The following is a 5,790-nucleotide window of genomic DNA, read 5'->3' as shown; positions in this document are numbered from 1 at the left end:
TGAAATTATATTAATTATTTTGCAGTTATATATATTGCCTCAAAAAAAAAAAAAATCATACTCTGGGCAGTGCCATATATTGCCCTATGTTTTAATAAGCTATGAGTATAATAGTAAGTGTTTTACTCTCATTTCTTTGTGCATGTGATTTGTGATGTTAAGCTGTTCATCAGTAAAACATTTATTTTAACTGATTTTTTTTTTAAAATTGCTTACATACATATACAAAAGCACAGTGAGTGTTGCCTGAGCAATTATTGTGAGGGACTTCAATTATGGGGACATACAGGCTACTGAATTAGAAACTTTTATTTAATATTGTGTTTGACCTCCTTTCCCGAATTACAGCACATATGCAGTTTGGCATAGATTCCACAAGGTTTTGGATCTATGTCTACAACATGCAGGCATTCACCAGACAGTCCTTTAACTGGCTTGGATTTGACAGAAGAGGACTACTTTGCTTTTCAGATCTGTTTATCTAACAAGTCCCGCACATTCTCAAAGGTTTCAGATCCAGGCTTTGTGGTGGCCAGAAATGATGCTATGACAGTCGCTATTATGCTTGCTGAACCACTTCTGAACAATTCTTGCACAATAGACAGTAGTATTGTTGTCCATGAAATAACCATCAACTGTTGGATAAAAAGTCAACATTGCAGGATGGACTTGATTGGCAACAGTGTTCAGATATTTCTTGGAGAACACCTGACCTTCCATCAATGTCAAGGGACCCGTTCCATGACACATGATACCACCTCCAGAACCTTCAGTTGTGTTTACAATGAAAACTGGGTTCATTGCTTCATGGTGTTCCTTTGAAATTCTCTGCCTACTGTCAGTACAGAACAAGATGTGCAATGACTCGTCAGACCATATGACTTTTTTCCTTTGTCCAGTCACGGTGTTCCTGACACCACTGTAGACAAACTTTCTGGTTCTTTGCAGAAATCAGTAGTTTCTGTATAGGCATGCAACTGCCAATACTGATCCATTTCAATTTCCTCTGCATAGTTCGGTGAGATATTGGTCGGAAACATCCTTCATTAATGCTTGAGTGTGCTTACTGCACATAGTTTTGTTTGTCTGTACAAGCCTTCTCAGATGACAGGAATCTCGTTCCTGACTGACTCTCTTAGACAGGTAATGTGGATTATTTTTCCACTGATTGAATATCTGAGATATCTCCCCTTTTGAGAAACCACTCAGCTGATTATTGATCAACACTGCTGACAATTATTATTATTATTATTATTGTGACACCTTTAAGGAGTCCAAAGATTTATCGAGGGAGGACACCTACTCTACAACTCTCCATCTCCACCAATCAGTCCACCAACTATAGCAAATCACAACTGCTATCATCATCTACACCAACACCATCTACTGCCCACCACAACCATTAGTATTTTCACAGACAAACACAAACATCCATGCCCACGGTGGGATTTAAACCCACAGCCTTTTTGCTGGAGAACAGATACGCTAACCATTTGTCCCACCTATTGACCAGCTGCTTTTTTAAATAGTTGCCTAGAACATGGTGACACATGTGACTGAACCAAGTATTTTGCATATATGCTGTGTAAGTAATGTTTATGTACATCTGCATTAAGTTCTAATTCAGTGGCTGGTATTTTTAGATTGGGGGAAGGAATTGGAACATGGTAAGATGTAATTGGAATTTATGGTTTCTAAGAGATAATTTCTTCAATCATCATGTCATGGAAGGCACCAGGGGTTAGAGTGTGCTTGATTGGTAATAGGATCAGAAGTTGTATCCATAAACGAGGTAGACGGACTGCCTTCAAGCTCATAGCATTGATATTGGAGTGGTTGACAGATAGATTCCATATTGTAGGATATGGCTAAGTAGAATCTAGGAGAATGAGGATGACTAGTGGAGTGTCTCAGGTTTCTGTACTGGGGCTACTACTTCTCTTTAAGTTGTATATCAATAATATAGGGAAAGATGTGTGTGTGTGTGTTGTGGAGGTCAGAATATTCATTTGTTTGCTAATTATTCAAAACTGGTGAAGGTAATAGTTGATAACTGTGATGTAAATATCCTGCAGGATGAATTTAAATAAATTGGCATTATGGGCAAAGGATAATCATTGTGAATTTAACATTGCAAAATGTAAGCTACTTCAGGTTGAAAAGATTAGATGCTGTGTATCACATTGATGGTAGATAAGGCTACGGACTTGGGGATAATGGTGGACAGAGTTGAAGTTCAGAGGGCATATTGTAATAGTTGGTAAAAGAGCTAAAAGAATTTCTTGGATGTTGAAAAACATACTAACAAGAAGATGAAGTTATTATCGAGGTGCCCATGCAATAATAATAACTAACCATCTTTATAAGGCACTGGCTGGCTTGGCCAAGTGCTTAGCATACCCGCTCTCCAACCAATAGGTTGCAGGTTCGAATCCCACTGTGGCCATGGATGTTTATGGTTGTCTTGCCTTATGTACTGTTATAACCCTTGATATGGTGCAATATGAGCTTTGCTGTCCTTGCACCATTAAAACCCATAAACCATCATCATAAGGCTTATATTTTGCTGCATCTTGACCACTGTGCAGAGATTTGGTCACACAGATTTTTTCAGGATCAGGAGATGATGGAGTTAGAGACGCGTGATCAAACTATAAATTAAAGATACCAAGGAATTATATACTTGGTTTAATCCTTTATCCAAGTTTAAGCAAACAAGTTTGCGCCTGAACTATTTTCAGGACTAGGGCAACTCATATAAAGAAGCTAATGACTTCACGTCACTTGCCTTAGTATTCCATAATGCAATAACAGCAACAGCCGTGCCTCAGTTAACTTCATGGGCTACAGCATTGCCAATCATCACCTGAGCTTCCAACCAGTTTCAATCTTTATTAAGGTCTCATCAGTGGGAGCCAGACCCAGAGGTGATACTAAGGTTGAAGTAATGCAAAAGTCATATTTTCATATACGAGTAGCCAAAAGATGTCACACCTTATTATTAAAATACTCTGGATTAAAGAAAGTTGTTGGAAGTTTTTCCACTTGGTTATACTATAAATTAAAGATACCAAGAAATTATATACTTGGTTTAATCCTTTATCTGGCTCCCAATGATGAGACCTCAATAAAGGTTGAAACCGGCCTGGGTAGTGACCCTTCCCATAATGCATAGCATTATACATGTCTCTCTGCAAGGAGATGTGCTTTGCATTATGGGATACTAAGGCAAGTAATGTCAACTCATTAGCTTCTTTATACAAGTTGCCCCAGTCCTGAAAATAGTTCAGGTGCAAATTTGTTTGCATATACTTGGATAAAGGATTAAACCAAGTATATAATTTCTTGGTATCTTTAATTTATAGTATAATTAAGTTGAAAAACTTCCAACAACTTTCTCTAATCCAGTGTATTTTAATAATAAGGTGTGACACCTTTTGGTTATTCATATATGAAAATATGATTTCTGCATTCAACCTTGGTATCACCTCTGGGTCTGGCTCCCACTGATGAGACCTCAGTTATGGTTGTAACTGGTCTGGGTAGTGTCTGACCCTTCTGATAATGCATAGTATTATACATGTCTGCAAGGAGATGTGTTTTGCATTATGGGTTACTAAGGCAAGTAATGTGAAGTCATTAGCTTCTTTATAAGAGATGCCCCAGTCCTGAAAATAGTTCAGGTGCAAACTTTTTTGCTTACACTTGGATAATGGATTAAACCAAGTATGTAATTTCTTGGTATGTTTAATTTATAATATAACCAAGCGGAAAAACTTCCAACAAATGACGAAGCTAGGAACTGGTCTGTAGAATACTCTGCTTATCAACCAAAGTTTTGTTGTTTAAAAACTTATAAGTTATTAAAGGGGTTCTATAAGATTGACACAAAGGAAGTCTTCAATATAAGATGAACAGAGACCTAGGATCTCCACTGGAAATTGTATAAGAGTGGTCATTAAGAGTATGCAGACTAGATTTTTTGCTAGCAGAGTGGTAAATTAAGTGCTCAGACAGTGGATGAGTTTAAGGAGAAGTATGATAGATACTCTAACCGATATTATTATTATTATTATTATGACACCTCTAGGGAGTTCAAAGACTCATCGAGGGAGAGTGTGTCAACAGCATCGAATGATTGATCCCTTTCCAACTACTAACCACGCTCAAACTTACTTAACTTTTGCGTGAGCTATTGGATTATTATTATTATGCGACAACTCCAGGGAGCCCAAAGACTCATCGAGGGAGAGTGTGTCCACAGCATCGAATGACCAAATCCCCTTCCAACTACTAACCACGCTCAAACTTGCTTAACTTTTTGCGTGCGCCATTAGTAGTAGAGGCTCTACCAATCGACCAACCTTTGCTGGCAAACAGAAAGGTTAGAGTGGGTCTCCCGTTACAAGGCTTCTGAGTAGGCTGACCATACGTACCCTTTTGAATAGGACTATCGTTTTTTTTTTTTTTTTTTTTTTCATATTTTCCGGCCGTCCCGTCGTTTTAATGAAAATGTCAATTTTGTCCCGTTTTAATAAAAACTATAAATATACTTTAATATTGGTCAGTCAAATTATTATTTAAAACCTATAATCGTATATCAATATCATGGATACCAGTAATTTGTATAACCATGGAGTCGCATTGTTCGATACTAAATATCGATACCGGCAGTGATTTATTCAAAGAAACTAAAAAATACATGTTGGCAACGCTTCCGCATCTCAGACGCGGTATTTGTTCTGCTGTAGCATTAGTTTTTGGTTTGCTTGTATGCTAACCAGTGGCTGTTATTCAATGCTGATGGTTTAAATTTCATTTTTTTTTTAACTTTTAAGTCTTATTTTTTAAAGCTTTAAGTCTATCCTTGCAATGTCAAGCAGACGAAACTGCAATTTTAATTACGATCTTCAGAAAGAATTCAAATTTATTAAACTGAACAAGCTATGTAGTGATGGAACAAAAGTGGTATGCCACAGTTGTAATATCCATTTTTCCGTTGATCATCAAAATGAACCAACATTTTCTTCAGCACGTACCAAATCAGAAGCAGTAATTACCAATTTTATCACCATACATACTGAGCAAAGTAAAAAAAAAAAAAAAATTATCGTCTTACTTTTTCATGAATACAGAATATTACATACCCCCGTCCCGTTTTTGTCTCAAGGAAATATGGCCAGCCTACTTCTGAGTCCATAAAGATACCCATTCAATAATAATAATAGTAATAATGAGAAATTGGGATCATGTGACCATTGCAGAACATGTTTTGTTTACTCTTTATCCATACATTCTATTATTATGTCACTCTCCTGTCAACCTCAAATACAAAGCAGCAACAATTAACCTCATTCAGCAGTAATAGTGCAACTTTAAATTAAAGAAAACTAATAATAGCGTTATCTTTCTATATTCCTTTGCGTATTTATGCCGGAAGCTGGAAATTGCAGTTTGTCATTCCATTGATGGCTTAATTCCTTTTTTCTCCTGTTTTTTTTTTTTTTTTTTGTCATGATGAAATGTACCAGACTGTGGTTCTTTGATACTCTATTACAAGTTATTAATTTTATTTATTTATTCTTCTATTATGTAAATATCATAGAAATTTCCATTATCGTGCGTTTCTTTATGTATTGATTTTCGACTCGCGTATATATGTGAATGTCAGACGCATGCTCTGTGAGAAGGTCGTAGATGTGGAGTGTGTTCGATATGGGTAGAATCAATATCTTCAGCAAGGAAGAAATCAATACTGAAAGGTACGTTTGTATTTTCTCTTTTAAATGT

This window comes from Typopeltis vanoorti, chromosome 10 (assembly GCF_054136105.1).
Source record: "Typopeltis vanoorti isolate ZY-2024b chromosome 10, IOZ_Tvanoo_1.0, whole genome shotgun sequence".
NCBI classification, from domain to species: Eukaryota; Metazoa; Arthropoda; class Arachnida; order Uropygi; family Thelyphonidae; genus Typopeltis; species Typopeltis vanoorti.
Note: the sequence above shows the minus strand (reverse complement) of the source record.